The sequence below is a fragment of the Oryctolagus cuniculus genome, chromosome 17, assembly GCF_051225735.1.
Source record: "Oryctolagus cuniculus isolate XC-2025 breed Fujian yellow rabbit chromosome 17, ASM5122573v1, whole genome shotgun sequence".
Taxonomy (NCBI): Eukaryota; Metazoa; Chordata; class Mammalia; order Lagomorpha; family Leporidae; genus Oryctolagus; species Oryctolagus cuniculus.
Window position 1 is genome coordinate 66,138,023 of NC_142883.1, and position 24,468 is coordinate 66,162,490.

The window sequence follows — 24,468 nt, forward strand, 5'->3', positions numbered from 1 at the left end:
CTGCCTCCAGTTTGACCAGTAACCTGCAGGAGCCATCCTGATCCTGATTGGAGGAGAGCAGTGTACTTGGCGTGTGGGTAGCAGAGTTGGGATTGGTGGAAGAGGACTATAAAGGAGGAGAGAGACAACATGCACCAGGAACATCTAAGGGGAACATCTATCTGAAGGAACACCTGAGCAGCCCCCGAGAGAGCCGGCCGGCAGTGTGCCACTCCTCCGCGGAAGTGGGGAAAGTGGCATGGGGCACCGCCCTTCCACGGAGGTGGAAGGGTTGGCAGCCAACCCGGGAAGAACCAGCAGCAAACCCGGGAAGGGCCGAGCAGATGAAAGAACAGCGCAGGGTCCAGTGTTATTCCTCTGTGAAGAGGGGGAGCGGCATAATGGTGCCGTGACTCGGATAGGAAGCCTAGGAGCCACAATATGAGAGATTTGAGTGAGGGTGGAAGGGCATAAGAGAAATGAATAAAGCCAAAGTGATTTGTTTAGTGATTTTACTACTGCCCCCTTTCTCCTATGCCATCAGAGCTGCTGATAGATTCTAAAGAAGGAACAACCATTTTCCTGCTTCTATATCACTAGATGCCATTTCTAATCATAGTATTTTCTGTACTCAACTCAGAGGCAGAGATAGAAAGAAACAGAGGCAAACACAGAAAGAGAATCCCCATCTACTGGTTCACTCTCTAAATGGCTGTCATGGCTGGAACCAAAGCCAGGAGCTATTAACTCAATTTAGGTCTCTCGCATGTGTGTACAGACCAAGTCACTTTGCCATCACCACCTAATGGGACTACTATAAAGGCTGTATAGAAAAATGAGATTTTTGGGGGTGTTAAAGCTCAATTTTACAGTAATATTTCTGGAAACATCTATTTGGTTCATAAAAAGATATCTGTGGGGCCGGCACCGCAGCTCACTTGGCTAATCCTCCACCTGTGGCGCCATTACCCTGGGTTCTAGTCCCTGCTGGGGCACCAGATTCTGTCCCAGTTGCCCTTCTTCCAGGCCAGCTCTCTGCTTTGGCCTGGGAGTGCAGTGGAGGATGGCCCAAGTGTTTGGGCTCTGCACCCACATGGGAGACCAGGAGAAGCACCTGGCTCCTGGCTTTGGATCAGCGCAGTGCACCGGCTGCAGTGTGCTGGCCACAGCGGCCATTGGAGGGTGAACCAATGGCAAAAGGAAGACCTTTCTCTCTGTCTCTCTCTCTCTCTCACTGTCCACTCTGTCAAAAAATAAAAAAGTAAAGATATCTGTGGTCATATAATTAAATTTTTATGGCATTTATTGGGGGAATATTCAAATTATTAGGAATATAGATAACACAATAGCAAATTTAATATACCAAAGGGAAAATCAGGACCAGATTTAGGTTCTGTTAAAGTATTTGAACTTTAAAATAGTTTAAAATTTTTGTAATAGGGTCACTTATAGCTAACAGAGTTTTGATGAAAATTTAATTTGGAAAAGGAAATAAAAAGAAAATGGTTAATCTTTCATTGTGATTTGGAGAAACTGTTTTTGAAAAATTAGTAAGAAAAATACTACTCCTGGAGCCAGCACTGTGGTGCAGCTGGTTAAACTGCTGCCTATAGCGCTGGCATCCCATATTGGCACCAGTTCAAATCCCAGCTGCTCCAACTCTGATCCAGCTTCCAGCTAATGTTTCTGGGAAAGATGGTGCAGTAGAAGATGGCTCAAGTGCTCAGGCCCTTGCACCCATGTTGGAGACCCAGATGAAGTTCCTGGATCCTGGCTTTAGCATTGACCAGCCCCAGCCGATGTAGTCACTTGGAGAGTGAACCAGCATACTCTAACCAACCAGAATATAATCAGAAACTTAGAAATAGAGGAGAATAATTGAATGGCTGAAAGGTCTGTTGATTAAAGTATATTTCATCACAGGAAGACTTTACCAATCAATCCTATTTTCTTCCATTTAGTCTTATTTCTCATTTCTCCCTTTATTTAAAATTTAAGAAGATGATAGTTTATGATGTCAAATAGACTGAAATATGCAATAAGTGTAAAGTCTGAGCAAATGACAAAGGGTGTATAGATTTGAGATTTCTAAAAGCTAATGTCCAGTAGTCTCCTCTTATTCCCTAGTACATTCTAAGACCTCAGGAGTGTTGTGTACATCAGTAGATGCATGAAACCACAGAAAATTCACGCCTTGGCCCTCCAAACTAAGTCCTTACTATCACACACTATGGCTGAAACTTCTGTAATTTTAGGTACAAGGCTAAAGTAGCCTGACATTCTTTTTCTCCCCTCACAAGATCATTGATAAAAGTTTCATCCCTAATGTAGGTCAACGTCAGGGTATATATTTTTTCTTTAATAAGTCAAACTGTTTTACCTTTTTAGTTTGCTTTTCTGTGAGATACCTGAATTACCGCATCACTATTCTTGTCCTTTGGAATCATTATTAAACAGAATAAAGCTTCCTTGAGCATAAGCATTGTGACTCCCTAACAGCCACTCTGATGACTTGAAATGGCTCCCAAGTGGCTAATGGGTGGTAGTGTGCACAACATGGATACACTGGGCAAGACAGAGCAAAATGGCATGAGATTTCATCACGCCACTCATTACCACATACAGTTTACAACTCTGAAATTGTTTATTTCTGGAATTTTCCATTTCATATTTTTGGACCCTCATGGACCAGGCATAACAAGCCATAGAAAGCGAAACTGCACATAAATGAGGACTACTGTATGAGCATTAAATGGACTGGTAACAGATAGCCCTGATGGGCATATGAGAAATGCCTCTAAAATAGAAAGGAGAGGTCTACAGACAAAGCCATTATTTAATGTAGGGACACATAACCATATATTTTTGAACTGTACACCACATATGGGCGAAAACAACTTTAAAGTTTTGGAATGTATTGGTATTCTGCCTGGCGCTGCAGGTGGATGAAGGATGTTCAGCCAGTAAAGTCTATGCCTATCTTCCAAAATCTTAAAAATCTGAAGCACTTCTGAATCCTAACCATTTTGGATAGGGTTGTTCACCTTGTAATGATTTTAGTGAGTTTTTTAGGAGGCTTAGGTGGTGATGTACATCTCCATAAGCCTCTGCGAATTGTTTATTCAAGTACATTAATCCCAACAAATTTGAAGTACATATTTGACCTTCAACTAAAGTTGATCACATGACCCATTTACTTTCTTTTTAACCTGTCCTTTCTTGGTTCTTTTAGACAATCTGTTGCTGTGTCTGGTTATATCCATATCTAGGTCAGGGTCTTTCCAGCAATGCCACCATTGGTACCTAATAGAGCTAACACCGTTGCCACTGAAGATGGACTTTCCTCACTTTCACATGTGTATGTGACAAGAGTTTGGTGAGAGGAGACAGTGGCTGAGGGTGGTGGTGGTGACAGAAATACCATGGGAAAAGGCAATGAGAGGGATGGGAAGGAAAAAGAAACTCTTACATGCTTATCTGATAGTTCTGACTGGTGCCACTATGCATTTAGAATTATGACATACTGTATAAAAGCCTCTTTTAAGGAATTATTTTGATTTATTTGACCACATGTATTAGTTAAAGTTTTTTTTAAATTGAATTGTATTTAGTTACACAGAAATGCACAAATACACACACTCTCAGTGAGACAGGAAAGAGGAGAGAGAGAGAGAAGAGAGAGAAAGCTTAGACCCCCTAGGAGAGAGAGAGAGATACAGAGAGAGAGAGAGGAAGCTTAGATCCCCTAGTTGGCTCTCCAAATGCCACAGTGGCAGTTAGGCCATGCAAATACTGGAGCTGAGAACCAATTCAGGTCCCCTCCTGGGTGGCAGAGACCCAAGTACTTGAGCTATCACCTGCTGCTTCCCAGAATGTACATTAGCAGGAAGCTAGAAATGGGGGTAGAACTGAGATTCAGATCAGACACTGATATGGGATGTGGGCATGTTAACTGGCTTTTTAAGCACCAGGTCAAATGTCTGAACCTTTTTACTTTTAATGTTTGTTTTCTTTCTCCAGTTGTACTACATATGATTATGTATCATGTGTAGATTTATCTTTATATTCCTTGAAACTTTACAGTTTTGCTTTAAAACCAGTGTGTGTGTGTGTGTGTGTGTGTGTGTGTAAAATAAAATATGTAATTCTTCAACTGCATTAGCCATATTTCAACTTCTTAGTTACTATGTGTGATGAGTGGTTACCATTTTGGACACTTAGTTATGGAACATTTCTGTGTTCTCAGAAAATTTTGTTGGATAGTGGTGGTATAGAACTTGTACAGTGAATGATGGATTCACTTAAAATGTAACTTATTTTCATCTTTAAAAAGAAAACATTTAACAGAAACATCTATTTCTATTTTTATAATATTCCATAAGTCCATCTAGTGTTGGAAAACATGCTTTAAGAAATAATATGGAGACCAGCATCATCGTGCAATGGGTTAAGCCACCACCTTTGACAGCAGCACCCTGTACAAGGGCAGGTTTCAGTCCCAGATGCTCTGCTTCTGATCCAGCTCCCTGCTAATGCCTGAAGAAAAAGCAGTGGAGGATGGCCCAAGTACTTGGGCCCCTGCCACTCATGTGGGAGAATGGATGCATTTCCAAGCTCCTGGCTTTGGCCTTGCTCAGCCCTAGGTATTGGGGCCATTTAGGAGGTGAGCTGGTGGAAAGAGGATCTCTCTCTGTCTCCCTCTCTGTCTGTGACTCTACCTTTCAAATAAATAAATGCATTTTTTAAAAAGATAAAAAGGACCTTTTAATTAGGACTTGGGATTTTACTAAATAAATGCCTATTTTTAAATTGTTGGAAAAAAATTTGTTCTTGACTGTATAAGTATTTCCTTTTCAGTACTGCTTACATTACAAACTGTGTGGCCAATTCTTTACCTTGTTATAGAAAGCTAGACATCAAGCTTATGTCAGTTATCCTACATACCAACATAAATGAGGTAGGATGGCAGTAAGAAGAGAGTGGGGGAGATATGCAGAGAAACGTCTCAAAGAAGGGAATTTTTCCTTATGTATTAATGATATCAGAAATGCCTTTAGGGGCAAGCCTATCGGTTAAGATGCCTACATCTCACATTGGAGTACCTAAATTTGATCCCTAGCTCCAGTTCCCGATTTCAGCTTCTAGCCAAGGTGGACCCTGGAAGACAGTGGTGATGCCCAAAGTACTTGAGTCCCTACCACCCATATTGGAGCTGTGGATTGAATTCCTGGCTACCAGCTTTGGGCTGGTCCAGGCCTGGCTGTGCAGCCATTTGGGGAATGGACCAGTGGATGGGTCATCTTTTTTTCTATCTCTGTTTCACTCTATATCTCTCTGTCTCTCAAGTAAATCAAGAAAAAAAATCAAAAGAAGTCACAGTAGACCACAGAATAAAAAATTTATTCACTTCAGATAATTTCACAGAGATTTCCTGGTACAGTGTCCTTTCCTCACCTCATTCCTAAATGTTGATCCTGTTTTAAAAAAATAACAGAATTACCTATTATATATTACAGTTTTATGAAATTAAAAATGAGGTAAAACATTCCATAAAGTTAAACTTATGCACATTTTCTTGATTGCTTTTATGAAAGAATAATTGAATTTCCCTACTTTAATGTGACTTTAGAGACTGCTAAATTTTAGTTTTGAAGGAAAAATATATGTTTTTGTAGAAAATCAGGCATTATATCTGAAAGTCCATAAGGTTTTTTTAAATTCAGTTCTTTATGTCCTTGTGGATATTGAGGTGGAATCTCAGGATTTCTCAGTTCAAACCTTAACCTAAAAATCATCGTAACTCTAGCAGTCAGTCCTCATGCAGGGAAGTGTTCTTTGCTTTTGTTTCAGTGGGGCCTCCTCATATGGGAACATGTTTCATCTAGACATGTGAAGATATTTGTATTAGGCTGATGATAATTGTGCATTCTGTTTTTATATGTATTTAAAATGTGTCAGTGATGTGCCCTGATGTTTCATTATGGAGGGAAAAAAGCACTCCCAGGCCACAGCAGAGAGCCGGACTGGAAGAGGAGCAACCGGGACAGAATCCAGCACCCAGACCCGTGTAGCAGACTAGAACCTGGGGTGCCGGCACCGCAGGCGGAGGATTAGCCCACTGAGCCGCGGCGCCGGCTGTACATCATTTTTTAAAACAATTAAATTTAGCAGTGAGTGGCCACCGCCTCTGCCGCTGTTGTTGAGGCGGAGGCCATGGAGGCCATGGAGGTGGAAGCCAAGGCCCCGGCGCAGGGGGCACACCCAGGGCTCAGGCCAGGCCTCCGTCGCCATGGCGCAGCCCCACCATGGCGCAGAGCCTGCAGATGGAGATCCCCAACTTCGGCCATGGCATCTTGGAGTGCCTCAGAGAACAGCGGCTGCAGGGCTGCCCTGTGACGTGTCGGTGGTGGTCAGGGGTCAGGCCGTGCTGGCCGCCAGCAGCTCTTACTCCTGTTCAACAGCAGCCGCAGCACCGTGGTGGAGCTGCCGGCGGCCGTGCAGCCGCAGTCCTTCCAGCAGACCCTGAGCTTCTGCTACACGGGCCGCTGAGCACGAACGTGGGGGACCAGTTCCTGTTCACAGACACAGCGGGCTTCCTGCAGATCCAGGAGATCCTGGAGAGAGGCGCCGAGTTCTTCCTGAAGGTGAGCTCCTGGAGCGGCGACTCGCAGGGCCTGCACACCTAGGGGCGCCCTCCTCCGAGCCACAGAGCCCCGTGGCGCACACTTCCAGCTGGCCCACCTGCAGCTCGCCGCTGCCCCTGGTCTCAAAGGTCAGGAAGGAGCAGCAGAAGTCGGACTCGCTGCAGTGCAAGCCCGCGGCCAAACGGCTGTGGGACGGTGGCCCCAAGGAGGCCAGGGGCGGCGGCGGCAGTGGCGGTAGCCGCAAGATGGCCAAGTTCTCCATGCTGGACCTGGCGGCCAACCGGCAGCCCCTGCAGCAGGTCCCCGCCGGGGTGGCCTTTGCCGCGGGGGTGGGGGCAGGGCAGCCGGCCAGCGGGGCGGTGGTGGCCGCTGCGGGCGTGGGAAGCGGGCCCAGCACGTCGGACCGCAGGGGCCCAGGCACCTGGAGCGCCTACACCAGCGACAGCCCGACTCCTACCAGGAGGAGGACGACGCGGGGGAGGAAGGCTCGGACGAGCAGTGCCGGCAGATCTGCAACAGGTACACCGTGCACAGCGCGATGAACGTGGGCCCGACAGCCGAGAAGGTTGAGGCCCTCCTGGAACCCGCAGTCCGATCCGGGTGCGGCAAGATTGGTGTCGCTCCTGGCTGAGCTCCTCGACCAGATCAGCACCTGTTGTCACCCCAAGCTCCAAGACGAAGGCGTCCCCTCTGAGAAGCCGGAGCTGGTGGCAGGCGCCAAGGTGTGCATCACGAGGGCGCAGCCCAGGAACCCGGCACCAGGTCTTGCCGCAGCCGCTCCTCGCCTCCTCCTTTGACCGGAACGCACTGGCCCCCAGCTGTGGCACCGGCAAACCACTAGACAGCCGCGCCCTCCACGCCCTCAAGAACCACTGCCGGAACTTCAAGGAGAGCAAGAGGAACGCCATCGCGGCCGGCGTGTGCCCCAACGCTCGCCGGGTCGTGCGCCAGAGCTGGATGCCCAAGCTGAAGCTGCTCACCCGAGGGCGACCCTACACCGCCTGCATCAGGGATTCGGGCAAGATGGAGCCGGAGGTGACGGGCGGGGAGTACAGCTTCCAGCGGGCCAGCTATGGGGCGAGGCGGCCCCTCGGCCGAGGCCCTGCAGTAACCGCGCCCCCACACCGCACCCAGGAGGGCCGCACACTCCCCCACTCCACCCGGGAGGGCCGTCACACTTCCCCACTCCACCCGGGGGGGCCGTCACACTCCCCCACCCCACCCAGGGGGGCCGTCACACTCCCCCACCCCACCTGGGGGGGGCCGTCACACTCCCCCACACCACCCAGGGGGGCCGTCACACTCCCCCACCCCACCCAGGGGGGCCATCACACTCCCCCACCCCACCCAGGGGGGCCGTCACACTCCCCCACCCCACCCGGGGGGGGGCCGTCACACTCCCCCCACTCCACCCGGGAGGGCCGTCACACTCCTCCACCCCACCCAGGGGGGCCGTTACACTCCCCCACCCCACCCGGGGGGGGCGTCACACTCTCCCACCCCACTCGGGAGGGCCATCACACTCCCCTCACCCCACCCCAGGGGGTCTGTCACACTCCCCCACCCCACCCAGGGGGGCCATCACACTCCCCCCACCTCACCCGGGGGGTCCGTCACACTCCCCTACCCCCATGTCCTCACACACACCTTGGTCAGGAGCTACTGTCTGTCCCTCCCCAGGCCCCGAGGGGGTCGCTGCATGTTCCTGGGTCCCCTCCCCCATCCCAGTCCCTTCCCCCAGTGTGAGCTGCTGGCCGGGGTGGGCAGGGCCGGCAAGGGCGGTCAAGCAGGGGCGGGGGGCAGGCCCGGGTTTCCTTCTTCCACACATGGCTCCCCCCTTCCCTCACCCCAAGCTTTGTGCCCCCCCACCAGTCCAGGCATGGGGCAGGGGCCTGCCTGGTGGAAGTCCTTCCTCAGCCTCCGCTGAGACTGGAGGGGTCGCTCAGGACCCCTCTGCACCCCCACCCATCCCTCAGTGCTTCCAGGCCTCCAAAGCGCCTTCCTGCCTCCTCTTCAGTCCCTGTGCCTGGGGGCCGGGGCAGGTGAAGCCGTGGGCACTGCCTGTGGTATAGCCGAGCCAACAGGCTCAGAGCAATGCCACAAGCAGCCTAAGGTGGCTGGGGGTGGCGGCCCAGCACCTGCTCTCACCCCTCCATCCAGCCCGTGTCCCCTGGAGCCCCAGGGAGGGAGATCCTCAGCCAAGGAGCCTCTTGTGTGTGAGTGTGTGTATGTGTGTGTGTGTGTGTGTGCATGTGCACGCGCAACTTGAATGAAGGTAAAAGAGGCAGAGTAGGACCGGGGTTGGAATGGAGGGTGGGGAGCAGGCTTGGAGGGGTGGGGCTGCTGTCCTCTCCTCTGCTTACCGCCCCCCACCCCTGCCCTGCTGCCCCCACCCACCCGGGACAGGGCCCAGCCCCTACCCATGTACAGAACATTTTTTTAGCTACTGAAATATTGAAGTATAAGATTTCCTTTTATTTTTCAAACCAACTGGACTGACCCCACCAGCCCACCTGCAGGTCCCCAGTGGGGGTGGGGGCGCACTGTGGAAGGCAGGATATGGGGGGGACGTGTGCTGGGCAGGCAAGCGGAGTGCGCGTGCGTGTGTGTGGAGTGTGGCTGCGTGTTCCTGACTCGGGCCCCATGGGTCTGACCTGCTTCCCTCCCTCCCTCAACTTCTCTGCCCCCCCCACTGCTGTATTTCAAGGGAGGTCCCTGGCCTTGGCTGGTTGGGTGGGCCTGGTTCCCCCAGGGGCAGAGCAGGGTCTGCTTGGGCCACTGGCAGTTTTTTCTCACCATTCCTCTCGTTCTCGCCTAGGGCAAGTGTGTGTGTACACGAGTGTGTGTGAGCATGTGCACACAGAGGCTTCTTCCCCACCCCCACACCTCTCGCCTTCTCCCCACCATTACCAGCCTTTCTGCCCCCTGGCTCTGACTTCTGTGTACACCTTGTGCCCGACGATCTCGCTTTCCAGGTGGAGCATTTTAGGGGAGGTTCCGGTGTGGGGTGGGGAGGACCAGAGGGAGTCGCCCCACACTATACCCTTCCAACAGCATCACCACCAGCCTGCTTTGGGGGGGAGTCTCAGCCTGGCCCGTGCCTTAGCCCCCAGCCACCCCGAGTGTGTATGGGGGGGTCGGCACACCCTGCTAAAGCACAAGCTCCTTAGTCCCCACCCCATCCCCGCCCCAGCGCTGACCCCAAAGCACAATATCCTGGTCTCTTGGCAAGCAGCTGGGGCTGAGGGTGGGCAGGGGACTCCAGCCAGACCCTCAGAGAACAGTGGGCATGCCCAGGTGTGTCCAGGCCTCCAAGGCCTGAGTAGGCACACCGGCTCCCTGGAACTGGGGTTCTCCTCCCTCCCCACCTTTTCCCACGGTGGGGGCGCTCTGCAGTGCCAGGGCCAGGTGGCAGAGCCCAGTGGTCTTCAGGGACCCCAGGAGGTGGCCCCTGGCTTCCGGGCCTGGGGGGACAGGCCGGGGGGGGTGCAGGGGAGGGAACTTCCCACCAGGAGAGCCAGACAGGGCAGTGCCTTAGCCCAGGAGCCCCCCGCCCCCAGGCGGCCAGCTGCTGTCCCTTCCCTGAACTTCTGTAAAGGAGGAGAGACGTCTGGAAATGTGAACCCCGGAGTATCCGTGATAGAATAAGCTAAACGCCTTTGTGACAGAAAAAAATATTCTAGTCTCATCCAAATTTATGTTCATATCTTTGGAAAATATTACTTTAATATAATTAGAAATAGATATTCCTCTGTAATCATCAGCTACATGTACTTACTATTTATAAGGATTCATTGCATAGTCTAGTGCATTTCCATGTCAGAGAAAACTATTTCGGGACGAGGCGCTATCTAAGCAGGAATTCTTAAGGGGGAGGGCATCAGTTGCTGCTGTGAAAGTTTGATTCCCTGAGAAATGATGACGACACTGATGGCTGTTGTTTTTAGTCAGGCACAGTTTTCCTTTCTGAGGACAGGGATAGGTTCAGAGTCCTCAACACAGTAGTTCCATGACAGCCTCTGGTCCATTAACATCAGTGTAGAGATGAAACCTACCAACTTGGTGCTGATTGTTTTCAGGGACCCAGTGCCTGCAAGGTAGAATAGTTACCACTAGATGGCACTCCAGCCTTTAAAAGGAACCCTTCAAAGCCCATGCCTCTAAACTATTCCATTCAAGGCTTTTGTACACCTAAATGACCCAGGTTATGAACCCTCACAACAGCTGTTGTTAACCTACCTTCTGAGTGCAACTGGTGAAAACTCATCTCTATGTCCTTAATTGTGGTACTCAAAAATGAAACATTTGGGGAAGAAATCACGGATTTCAACCTTGCCTTGTTGCTAGAAGCAATTTTGCCCATAATATCTGGAGTATCATGTGTCCTTCTAGTGTCTCTTGTCTTCCATCTTATTCCAGGGAGGTGTGTTTTCTAATTCTCATTCCTTTTTTCTCTCCACCAATTATTTAGTTTTTTTCTGAACCTTAGTTTCCTCATTTGGAAAGGGAGATAAAAAACACTCTCTCCAGAGGGTTATTGCAGAGGTTAGAGGAGATTTATGTAAAATATTTGTTCATAAATAGAATTTTTGACATTTTGAGGACATCATTGTTAGAGTTTTGCTATTTATTTGTGCTCCCTCTCTCTTCTTCCCTCCCTCTTACCCACACACTCCTTCTCTCCACATACCTCTATTGTGAGTATTCATGAAAAATGTGTCTCAAGATAGAACCATACATGCATTTTGAAAAGTTTGCGCTGAACTTTTTTTTTTCCAGGAACTTTTTGATGTGCTTTTATATAAGGCAAAATTTAGCAATTTCTTTTTACTTCAGTTGCACTTCTGGAGGTCTTTGGGGAAGATGCGTCTTTCCCGTGGTCAGATTTTTGAGCTTCAGGCGTTCAGTTGGTCATATCCATGGCTGTTAGCCTAGTATGCGAGATTGTCTTCTCCTCAGATGATAGGGTGTGGTGGGTAATGACTGCAAGCACATGTGGATAGGATGACTAGAGGTTCCAGTGGCTTTCTTTTCAGCAAGCCTCTCAAGATATTGTTGCCAGGGTTTCAGCACTGATGATAAATTTTAAATTATAGGTTTATTTGTGACATTATGAAATTTGAGAAAAATTCATAAAGCCAATCTTACTTGCCTCCACTGTTGACAAATGATTCTTTTTAAAAGAATTATTCATTTAATTTGAAGTCAGAGTTACAAACAGAGAGAGGAGAGGCAGAGAGAGAGAAAGGTCTTCCACCCAATGGTTCACTCCCCAATTGGCCCCATCGGCTGGAGCTGTGCTGATCTGAAACCAGGAGCCAGGTGATTCTTCCTGGTCTCCCATGTGAGTGCAGGGGCCCAAAGACTTGGGCCATCTTCTACTGCTTTCCCAGGCCATAGCAGAGGGCTGGATTAGAAGTGGAGCAGCTGGGTCTTGAACTGGCTCCCATATGGGATGCTGGCACTTCAGGCAAGGGCGTTAACCCGCTGTACCACAGCGCTGGCCCCAAAAAATGATTGTTAGTGTTTGTTTTGGTACAAAATGCAGGGAATATGCGTCTAATTCCTTTATTTTATTTTATTTTATTTTATTTTATTTTATTTTATTATTTTTCTTGACAGGCAGAGTGGACAGTGAGAGAGAGAGAGAGAGAGAGAAAGGTCTTCCTTTTGCCGTTGGTTCACCCTCCAATGGCCGCCGCGGCTGGTGCACTGCGGCCGGTGCACCATGCTGATCCGATGGCAGGAGCCAGGTGCTTCTCCTGGTCTCCCATGGGGTGCAGGTCCCAAGGACTTGGGCCATCCTCCACTGCACTCCCTGGCCACAGCAGAGAGCTGGCCTGGAAGAGGGGCAACTGGGACAGAATCCGGTGCCCTGACCAGCACTAGAACACAGTGTGCTGGCGCCACAAGGTGGAGGATTAGCCTAGTGAGCCGCGGTGCCGGCAGTCTAATTCCTTTATTCAAACTCAGTAAATGAGTTGGGACAATGAATTTCCAGTTGTTTCCCAAGAGCAGATTTATTTGTATATTAATGAGGCACAGGTGTTAGGCCCCTGGTGCCTGCATGCCTGAGAGGCGTATTTCAGTTGTTTATCTACTCAGCCATAGGTACTGCGAGGTATTCAGGCTTGCCTTTAGCAGTTTTTACAGTGAGGGTTTTTAATTTTTTAATTTTTTTTCAAATTTACCCATACCTGTTAAAATTTTAGAACTGATCATGTAGAGCGAAATTGCAGATTTCAATAGTGAATAGCAATAACAGTTAAAGTAAGTAGTCTCACTATACTTAACTGCCCAGCCTAACATTAAAGAGAAACAGGTTTATCTACACGAATATCTCATGTGATACATTAGTGTAATCAACAATTCACCTTTCTGTGTGTATTTTTTGAAATATGTCTTTGGCAGTCAAGTATGTATTGGAGTCAAGTGTTTATATTAATATTCATTTTTTTGTTTATTCACTGAACTGCACTACCAGCATTTTAGTGGAGATGGAATAGCCTCCTTAAACTTTATGAATTTCAGTCACTGGCATAATTATAGCTGTCTACATATTCATTAAATCTACAGTAGAACTGCCTCCCGAAAGACAGCCATGCATTCAGAAACAGTACACAATTAAATATACATGATTTAAAAGTTTTGTTTCTTAGGCTTGTTTAAAATTAATTTCCTGTAGCATTCCTTTCTAAGCAGAAGAATTCTAACAAAGGGATTCCCATGCTTTGGTTTCTTTCCTGTAGGAAAGAATGGGAAGAACAACGTGTAAACAACAATTACTTGGCAACAAGGGCAGAACATGGGCAGCTGAGAAGCAGCAGGTTCCGCAGCATTTGCTGGAAGGTAAGAAGAAAATATTTATTTACAGATTGTGATTGCAATAGATCAACACATGACCTGATGCCCTGGAAGATTACCCATGAAGGGGATCGCTGAATTTTCCGAGAGACTTCGCCCCTAGTCATTTGGCCATTCATGTTTATCTTTCACAGGACATTTACTAATGAGATGAACCATCTTTAGTCCTGAGTAACTGGTGATGATAAAATAACCATATTTTCTTCTTTGGATGGTGCAAAAGTCAGAGCAACACTTTGACGTTCTCCAAAAATGTTTGCAGAAACTCTTGAGCTGGGCAGGAAAGGGAGGGGGCAATTAGTTTTCAGGTTCTTACTGCATCAAGTGCCATCATCTAGTCATCCTCTCTTTTCCTTTCATAAATAGAGGATCGGAAGAGTTTTTTACAGTTCTTTTGCTTAAAATCACAAAGTCAAGGCAACAAGGAGAAATAGAAGGAAATTGGGTTAATGTCTTTGGAAGGGAAGAAGCTTTGGTTATCAAAACTGGTAATGATAATCTGCAGCCATGTTTTAAGTGCTTTGAAATAGTACCCCCTTTTGTTCTCCAAAAATGAATTAATTGGGATTTAGACTGGTTTCTAAAATGACTTCTACTGAAAGTTTTTAGGATTATCTGTATAAATTGAGCATACTGTGTCTGTGCAAGTAAAGACAGAATGAAATGCTGAGACAATTTTAGATTTAGTAATTTAGATTCAATAATTCAAATGCATTTTTCTTCTATTGTATGTAGGCAGTAAAGGCAGGAAACCTGCTGCTAGACTATTTGTATACAAATATTTGTATACCACCCGGTTCCCTGTTGTTTAACTTTTAATATTCATTTGCAAAAAATAAATGCAAATCCAGATTTATTTTAATGTTTTATTAAATAAATTAAAACAGATTTTTCTTTTCAAGCATTAAATCACAATGTGCAGTACATTAAGGACAGAGATCCTATATGAGGAGTAAGTGCACAGTGACTCCTGTTGTTGACTTAACAAATTGACACTCTTGTTTATGGCATCAGTAATCACCCTAGGCTCTTGTCATGAGTTGCCAAGGCTATGGAAGCCTTTTGAGTTCACCGACTCTGATCATATTTAGGCAAGCTCATAGTCAGAGTGGAAGTTCTCTCCTCCCTTCACAGAAAGGTACCCCCTCCTTTTTTTTTTTTTTTTTTTTTGGACAGGCAGAGTGGACAGTGAGAGAGAGAGAGACAGAGAGAAAGGTCTTCCTTTGCCGTTGGTTCACTCTCCAATGGCCGCCGCGGCCGGCGCGCTGCCAATCCAATGGCAGGAGCCAGGAGCCAGGTGCTTTTTTTGGTCTCCCATGGGGTGCAGGGCCCAAGCACTTGGGCCATCCTCCACTGCACTCCCTGGCCACAGCAGAGGGCTGGCCTGGAAGAGGGGCAACCGGGACAGAATCCGGCACCCCGACTGGGACTAGAACCCTGTGTGCCGGTGCCACTAGGCGGAGGATTAGCCTAGTGAGCCGCGGTGCCAGCCCAGTACCTCCTTCTTTGATGACCTGTTCTTTCCTTCCACTGGTATCTCACTTGCAGAGATCTTTCATTTAGGTCATTTTTTTTTTTTTTTGCCAGAGTGTCTTGGCTTTCCATGCCTGAAATACTCTCATGGGCTTTTCAGCCAGATCCGCATGCCTTAAGGGCTGATTCTGAGTCCAGAGTGCTGTTTAGGACATCTGCCATTCTATGAGTCTGCTGTGTATCTCACTTCCCATGTTGGATTGTTCTTTCCCTTTTTTATTCTATCAGTTAGTATTAGCAGACACTAGTCTTGTTTATGTGATCCCTTTGGCTCTTAGTCCTATCATTATGATCAATTGTGAGCAGAAATTGATCACTTGGACTAGTGAGATAGCATTCATACATGCCACCTTGATGGGATTGAATTGTAATCCCCTGGTATGTTTCTAACTCTACCGTTTGGGGCCAGTCAGCTTGAGCATGTCCCGAATTGCACATCTCTTCCCTCTCTTATTCCCACTCTTATATTTAACAGTGATCACTTTTCAGTTAAGTTTCAACACTTAAGAATAACTGTGTATTGATTACAGTATTCAACCAAAAGTATTACGTAGAACAAACAAAAAAATACTAAGAGGGATAACGTATTAAGTTGTTCATCGACAGTCAGGGCAAGGGCTGATCAAGTCACCATTTCTCACAGTGTTCATTTCACTTTAACAGGTTTCCTTTTTGGTGCTCAGTTAGTTGTCACCGATCAGGGAGAACATATGATATTCGTCCCTTTGTGACTGGCTTATTTCCCTCAGCATAATGTTTTCCAAATTCCTAACAGGGATCACTTTTCAGTTAAAATTTAAACACCTAAGAATAATTGTGTGTTAATTACAGAGTTCAACCAATAGTTCTAGAACAAAAAAATACTAAAATGGATAAAGTATTACATTGTACACTATGAGAAACAGTGACTTGATCAATATATTTTAATCATGTATTTTTCTACTTTTTATTATAATTATAAATTGTAATCATGTATATTTATAGGTTATAAAGTTATGTGGTTTGTGACTACCATCTAGATAGATTAAATCAAACTAATTATCCTATTCATCATCTCAAATATTTGACATTTCTTGTGGTGAGAACATCTGAGAATTATTCTCTTAGTGAAGTTGAAATGAATAGTACTCAATGATTACCTCTATCACCATACTGTATATTAAATCTCAAAAATTAAAATAGCCTATCTGAGCTTTGTACCCACAGATTATCATCTCCCTGCTTTCCCCTATTCCCCAACCTCTGATAACTACCATTCTACCATCTACTTCTATGACTTCCATTATTTTAGCTTCCATATATTAGTGAGAACTTGATCATTGGTCTTTTTGTGTATGGTTTGTTTTGGTATAATGTTTTCCAGTTCATCCATGTTGCCCTCAATGATAGAATCTCTTCCTTTTTTAAAAGGCTAAATGTTAAAAAAAAAAAGGCTAAATGTTATTTCTTTATACACACACACACACACACTTTTTTTATCTGTTGATGGACACTTAGGCTGATTTCATATCTTAGTTATTATGAAAAATGTTGAAATGAATATAGGCAGGCAGACATTTATTCCACATACTAAGTTAAAATCTTTCCAGTAAGACACTTTGAAGCAGTATTGATGAATCATATAGTGGTTTTAGTTTTAGTATTTTATCTCAACTTTATGGTGACTGTACTAATTTATGTTTCCACCAAAGGTGTATGGTGGTTATCTTTTTCTCCACATCCTTGCTATCATTGGACTATCCTTTGTCTTTCTGAGAATAGCCACTCTAACAGGTGTGATGTTTTAATTTGCATATCCCTAAAGATTAGTGATGTTGAACCTTTTAAGGTTAGCCTTTAGTTTGTCTTCTTTTGAAAAACATCTGTACAAATCCTTCTTTTGAGAACTGCTCATTCAGACCCAATTTTTGAGTTGTTTGAATACTTATATATTTTATATATTAAACCCTATCACATATGTGGATTGTCAGTATTTCCTCCCAATCTGTAGGTTATCTCTTTGCTCTGTTAATTGCTTTCTTTGCTATACAGAAGCTTTTAGTTTTGATGTAATCTCATTGTCTTTGTTTCTATTGTCTGCATTTTGTCAAATCTAAAAAAAAATACTGCCTAGACCAACACTGCATAGCTTTTCCTCTGTATTTGCTTTAGTAGTTGCACCATTTCATCTAATTTAATCCACTTTGAGTCAATTTTTATATTTAGTGCAAGATAATGTCCCAGTTCATTGTTGTATAATTGAATATGCAGTTTTCCCAGCATCACATATTGAAGAGACTGTCCCTTCACATTGTATATTCTTGTCATGTTTATCGAAGTTCAACTGGTATAGTTGCATGGGTTCTTTTCTTGACCTTCTGTTCTATTGCACTGACCAGTATGTCTAATTTTATGCCAGTACCATGTTATTTTAATTACTGTTGCATGTAGTATAGTTTGAAATAAGGTAATGCGATGTCCTAGCTTTGTTCTTTTTGCTTATGATTCATTTCACTGGACTATTTGTTTTTCTTGTTCCATATTAATTTTAGGATTTTTTCTATATATGAAAAATGATGAGGGTGGGAGTGTGGGTCAGAGGGAGGGTGAAAAATATCACTGTGCTCCTAAATCCGCATGTAGGCAACACATGAAATTTGTTCACCTTATATAAATAAAAATTATTTACAAAAAGAAAGTTGATGATGGAAATTTGATGGATATTGTTTAACAGATTAGTTCAAGTAATATTACTTCAGCAATATTCTTGTTATCCATGAACATGGGATATCTTTCTGTCTATCTGTGCCCTCTTCAGTTGCTTTTATTAATATTTATAATTTTGGGGATATAAGTCTTTCACTTCCTTGGTTAAATTTATCCCTAATTATTTACTTACCTATTATTTATTTATTTATTTTCTTATGGTAATTGCTAAGTGCAGTTGGTCTAAATTCTTTTGTTTGTTTAAGAAAGTTCATCATTTGGTGTAGAGAAATGTTATCGGTTTGGGCGTTTTAACTTTCTAGTATTTAGTACTATGTAAATTTGTTTAAATCAAGTTACTTCACATATTTGAGAGAGAAACTTAGTTATTTTAAGAATTGATCAGTTGCCTTTGGGGGCTACATGGTATAGTGGGTTGTGCCATGGCCTGCAATGCAAGAATCCCTATGGTTGCTAGTTCTAATCCTGGCTGCACTGTTTCCAATCCAGCTGCCTGCCAATGCATCTGAGAAAGCAGTGGAAGATAGCCCAAGTACCTAGGATCCCTGGATCCAAGTACCATGGGAGACTTGGATGAAGCTCCTGGCTTCAGCCTAGCTCAGCCCTGGGTGTTGCAGCCATTTGGGGAGTGAACCAGCAGACTGAAGATTTCTTTCTCTGTGTCTCTCTCTCTCTCTCTGTAACTCTGCCTTTTAAATAAATAAACTTTTTAAAAAAGTGTTAAAGCTGATTATCATTTTTTCTATCAAGTAATTCAAATCTTAGATTATTTAGTCTAAATTTCATTTTGAAATACTTATTTTTCTTTGCTATTTTGTATTTTCAGAGTTTTCCCTCATCTTTTTTACAATACCATTATCATTTTCTTACCACATGCAGAAGCAGCTTCTCTTATACTTTTATGGCTTTTTTTAAAAAAAGTTTTATTTACTTATTTGAAAGTCAGAGCTACAGAGAGGGAAGAAAGGAGGCAGGGAGAGAGAGATAGAGACAGAGACAGAGAGGGAGAGACACAGAGAGAGAGAGGTCTTCCATTTGCTGATTTACTCCCCATCTGGCCACAGTAGCCTGAGTTGAACCGAACCAAAGCCAGGAGACTTGAGCTTCTTCCTGGTCTCCCATGTGGGTGCAGGGTCCCGAGCACTTGGGCCATCTTCCACTGCTTTCCTAGGACATATCAGAGAGCTAGATCAGAAGTGGAGCAGTAGGGACTCCAACCAGCACCCTATAGGATGCCAGCACTTCAGGCAACAGCTTTATCCACTACACCACAGTGCCAGGTCCATACTTTCATTTTCTGATAATAAAAATCCATCTCTAGACCCTGCTAATGTGGAGAAAAAGGTACCCTAAATACACTTCTGGTGGGAATGTAAGCTAGTATAACCATTGTGAAAGCCAGTCTAGAGATTCCTCAGAAAATAGATCTATCATATGATCCACCCATCCCATTTCTGGGACTATGCCCAAAGGAAATGTAATAAGCATATGAAAGAATTATCTGTAGTCCCCTGTTTATAACAGCTCAATTCACAATAGCCAAGGTAGGGAATCAACCCAGATTTCCATCAACTGGTGACTCATTAAAGAAAATATGGTACATATATACACACTCATCTATAAAAAAGAATGAAATTCTGTCTTTTGCAACAAAATGGGTGCAACTGGAGACCATTATGCTAATGAAAGAAGCCAGACCCCTGAAGACATGTGCTTTCTCTGATTGGTTGTAGTTAATATATAGAGTACAAAACAAAAACAAAAACAAAAACAAAAACAAAACAAAAAAAAAAAAACCAAAACACTGTGTATATCCAGCTAAACTGACATCTAATGATTTGATTGTTGTCTATATCTTGTCTGATGGACTGTGTCTCCTTGTCTCTAGGCCATTCAAACAAATAGGGCAACTATTTTACAACTTCAAAAGGTGTATGTAAAAGAGGCTCACGGCATAAGCTTGGCCAAGGAATTCAGAGGCTGGTTGAGATGTCCATGTCCCTTATTGGAGGTTCCTGCATTTGCTACCTGCATGTGTCTCACAACTGAAAAACCCTCCTAGAGTAGGCCTTGGGAGTCCACTGGGATGGCTCAAAAATAATATTACTGCCATGCTCCTGAGAGATCTGAATTGTGTTCCTGGCTCTCAGCTTTGGCCTGTGTGCAAGCTGTTGTGGGCATTTTGTAGTGAATCAGTGGGAGTGCTGTCTCTGTCCATTCCTCCCTACCTCCTCTCTGTCACCCTCTCCATCCGTCCCCCTCCCCTTCTCCCCTCTCCATCTCTCTGTCACTCTACCTCTATAATAATTTTAAGATGCTTACTTAGTACATACACACACATACAGTCTCTCTCTCTCTCCCTCCCTCTCTCCCTCTCTCCTTCTCTCACTCTCTCTCTCTCTCCCACACACACACACACACACACACACACACCCCACAGCCTAAAAGGCCATGTTCAGATTGGGGAGCACATGCGATGTGCCCAACCGTAGAGTCAGGAGCCCTGAGAGGATGAAGGTCAATTCTCTTTAAGACAGGTTTCTGGTGAAAACTTCCTAGGTCCCATGAGAGCTACATTAATCCCCTTCAATGACAGCCCACAGTGACCTAATTACTTCACACTGGTCTCTGCCTCTTAATATTTCCTGTTCCTCCCAAAATCGCTGCACTGAGGACCAAGCTTCCAACACAGAAACATTTTGCAACACACTCAGACTATATCACACATAGCACTGTTCCACATAGCTTTCTAGAATTCATAAATGGGAAATACTGATGTGCAAAAACCTGCATCACCACAGATGGTGCTGCTTTTTCTTCAGAGGTTACTCAGCAGAGCAGGTGGGTGGACAGGGGAGGGAAGGAAGAGGCGGTATTCTGTTGTTCAAAATGGAGACTTGTAGGGGTCTGCAGCTTGAGAGAAAAGTTTTGTGTGAGGGTGGGAGGCATAGGGTAAGTGTAGACAGAGAGATAAAGAGAGATAGAGAAAGAGACAGTGACTGAGTAGAAGGAATAATTTCTTGTGTGCTCAGCATGGTGTAGTTTGCTGCAGTTCACAATAATCTTCATTTTGTGAGCAAATAGAAAAGCAGAGACCAAAGGTTTTCTCTTCAGAGAGGAAAATTTTACCTTGATTCGACGAGTACCTGTTGTCTACATGTATTGATCTATTATACCATAGTCAGCAAATATTGGCAGTTTTAAGGATTCATCTCAGATTGTTTCAAATGTTTAAAGACAATGTTGAAGGATCTGATTTGTTCATCACACGGTGCATACATGGACGGAGATGGGGTAAATGCAGGCCAAACCCTAGAATGAAGCCCACCACAGTGTCAGTGCTGCCTGGTTTTGGATGACTCGATATTGAAGGTTATGCAGCAGTGTTACAGAAGCTTCTTCCAGAAGCCAGGCCTCGCAGGTTGTGACAGAGGGAAGGAAGGAAAGGCAGATTTCTCGTCCATGTTTTGTACCTTTTACCTCTACTACACCCATGTTGTTTCTCTTGTTGTTAACATGGAATTTTCTTTCAAACAAAATTTGATAAGATTAAATACAATAAATATAATAAATTATATATTGTTTAATATAGATATAATACATAAAATTATACATGTGCTTATATAAGTATAAGCATATATAATGTATAAATATATATATAAATAAAATAAATATAATCATCATGTTATTTTTCTCATGGCCAAAAGGGAGAGAAATTCATAGGTCACACGGTGATGATGGCCCACATCTGCTTGTTGATGTCTGAGGTCTGAGGGAAGAGTTAGTGGCTGGGACTGAATCCACAGTGGGGAGTTGGAGTTGTCTGGAGATGGCGTCACTCAAGACAAGCAGTGGAGCTTGGATTCAGGCTGAGGGCTACATGAAACTTCCCATGAGACCTAGGTTTCCTACATCAGGGGAGCCCTGGGGCATGCAAAGTGCTGATCTGCTGGTCAAGGGCTCCACAGATGAGTGGCACCAGTGACCTGGCAAAGGCTCATGGCATTTCCAGACAGAACTCTGGAAGTCCCACAGAGTGCCTTCCACACCATGTGACAGTGATGAGCAAACCCAGGAGCAGCTCTGGTTCACAGGGAGGAGAGATACCAATAAAGATGTTTAAATCAGCCATGAGCACAGATTCCTTTCTTTTTTCTTTTCTTTAACATTTGTATAATTTAACATTTGTATAATTTATTTGCAATACTGAATGTGAGATGCATAAAACATCTGGCAGTGGCATCTTGCCTCTGAAATTGATTTATAAAACTATTACCTCAGTTTTCTGTATTTTGTGATTTACTTGGGGAATGATGACAAGAGTATTTTTTAAGATTTATTGTATTTATTTGAAAGAGTTGCAGAGAAAGGCAGAGCCAGAGAGAGAGAGGTCTTCCATCCCATTGGTTCACTCCCCAAATGACTGCAATGGCTAGAGCTGAGCTGATCCAAAGCCAGGATCCAGGAGCTTCTTTCAGGTCTGCCACACAGGTGCAGGGACTCAGGACCTTGGGCCATCTTCTACTTCCACTGTGTCACTGCCAATTAAAACTGAAAATGGGTAGGAGGAGTAATGATGCTGAGCGAAGAGCAAATATAATTTCCTTGTCCTCTGAGACACATATCGACAGTCAGTTTCTGCCATTAGGATTACCTGAAAAATGCCTTCCTCTGTGGGTCTCCGTGAATACCACGCAGAGAATCCAGGAACTCAAAGGGGAAAATGTAATGCAGAAACTATCAGTCTGATCTACAAAGGAAATACTGGCAAGATGATAAATGGTGCCTTCAGCTTCTAGCTTCCAGATTGTGCAGGCTGGGCGTTCATATAGGAGGATCTTCCATAAACTTGAATTTCTTCCCATGACTGTGCTATGCCTGGTTCTCTTTTCAGTTGACAAAATAATTGGGGCAAATAATTAAGTCCTTTGCATTTCCATAACCAGAGCGTTGCTCACACTTCACAAGCCATAAAAAGTCTGGACACAAATTGGTGTTGATTAAACGATTCGTGTGTATTGATCTTGAGAGACTACAAATGTCAGGCTGGTTTATTAAAGTTCATCTGGGCTGCTGATTAAGATCTAGTCCATGAGGCCAGCACTGTGGCATAGTGGGTAAAGCTGTTGCCTGCAGTGTGGGCATCCCATATGGGCACCGGTTCAGTTCCTGGCTGTTCCACTTCTAATCTCGCTCTTTGCTATGCCCTGGGAAAGTAGAAAACAGCCCAAACCCTTGGGCCCCTGTACCCACGTGGGAGACCTGCAGGAAGCTCCTGGCTTCTGGCTTCAGATCAGCACAGCTTCAGACGTTGCAGCCATCTGGGGAGTGAACCAGCTGATAGAAGACCTATCTCTCTCTGCCTCTGCCTCTCTGTAACCCTGCCTTCCATATAAATAAAGAAATCTTTGAAAATAAACCTAGTCCACAAAGTTTGCTGTTCCTCCCCAGTGCTGTGCCGAGCTATAGCCATGTGCTCACAGAAGTTTCCCAGCCAAGCGTGCAGGGCCTAACTGGCTGGCCCAGAAGCCCTAGTGCCTGGGTAAGCAGCATCAACACGGCCAGCTTTGGAACAGCACTAGGCCACTTTCAATATAGAGATGCCCCTCAACTTACAATGGAGTGATGTTCCAATGAGCACATCAAAGCTGAAAATGAATATATTTAATATGTCTAACCCAGCAACAACTGGAGCTTCTTCTAGCTTGCCTTAAACATCTGCAGAACTCTCCCATTATCCTATCTGGGCAAAATCATCTTAACCTAAATGTGGTTAGTCCAGACATGCTGACCAGTTCATGTAATTTATTGAAAACTAGACTGAAATGAAAATCAGCTTGGTTGTGTGGTTACACTGTCACAAACCATCAAGTTGCAAATGCATTAGCCAAATCACAATGCATCAAGGACCATCCATCATTCTGCATGTTAGTCCTTTGTCAGGTAAGGAACTTAGATATTTTCTCCCATTCTGATGGGTGTACATTCACGCTAATGATTGTTTTCTTACTGTGCAGAAGCTCCCGAGTTTGATACAATACCATTTGTCTAGTTTTGATTCTGTTGCCTGTGATTTTGAGGTCTTGTCTGAAAAATCATCGTCTATATCAAGGTCCTGAAGTACTCCCTCTAGGGTTTCTTGTATCCATTTTATAGTTCGACATCTTCCACTTAGGTGCTTGATCTATCTTGAGTTTATTTTGTATATCGTGAGAGGTAGGGATCTAATTTTCATGTCCAGTTTTCCCAGCACCATTTATTGGAAGAAACAACCTTTCACTAATGTATGTTCTTGGCAATTTTGTCAAAAATCAGTTGACTGTATGTACATGGATGAATTTCTGGATTCTCTATTCTGTTCTGTTGATCTATGAGTCCGTTTTGATGCCAGTACAATGCTGTCTTAGTTACTATGCCTTTGCAGTGTGCTTTGAAATCAAGTATTGAGATTCCAGCTTGATCTTGGGGGAATCTGGACTTCCTGACTTGTTTGCATTCTGTGGTTCCATAGTGTAGGATTCATTTTTCTAATTCTGTATAAAATGCCATTGATATGCTCATATGGTTTACACTGAACCTATAGATTCATTCAGGTGTGTGTACATTTTAATGCCATTAATGCTTCAATCTCTGAACAAAGAATATCTTAATTTTTTTGATTCTTTCTCCATTTTTTTCATCATATACTTTTATACTTTTCATTGTAAAGAGCTCTCATTGAATTTCATCCTAAATAAATTTT

At 44.6% G+C, this 24,468-nt stretch overlaps 1 protein-coding gene and 1 pseudogene across 1 annotated transcript in view; both read left to right on the forward strand.

The window, feature by feature from the left end:
* LOC108176055 (uncharacterized) overlaps window positions 1-24,468 on the forward strand; it is a 49,118-nt gene that overhangs the window by 17,345 nt on the left and 7,305 nt on the right. Inside the window, exon 3 of the mRNA XM_089317028.1 lies at window positions 13,373-13,472. The gene's annotated coding sequence lies outside the window, so the exon portion shown is untranslated. The remainder of the gene's footprint in view (window positions 1-13,372; window positions 13,473-24,468) is intronic.
* On the forward strand, window positions 6,056-7,734 carry LOC138847845 (nucleus accumbens-associated protein 1 pseudogene; annotated as a pseudogene).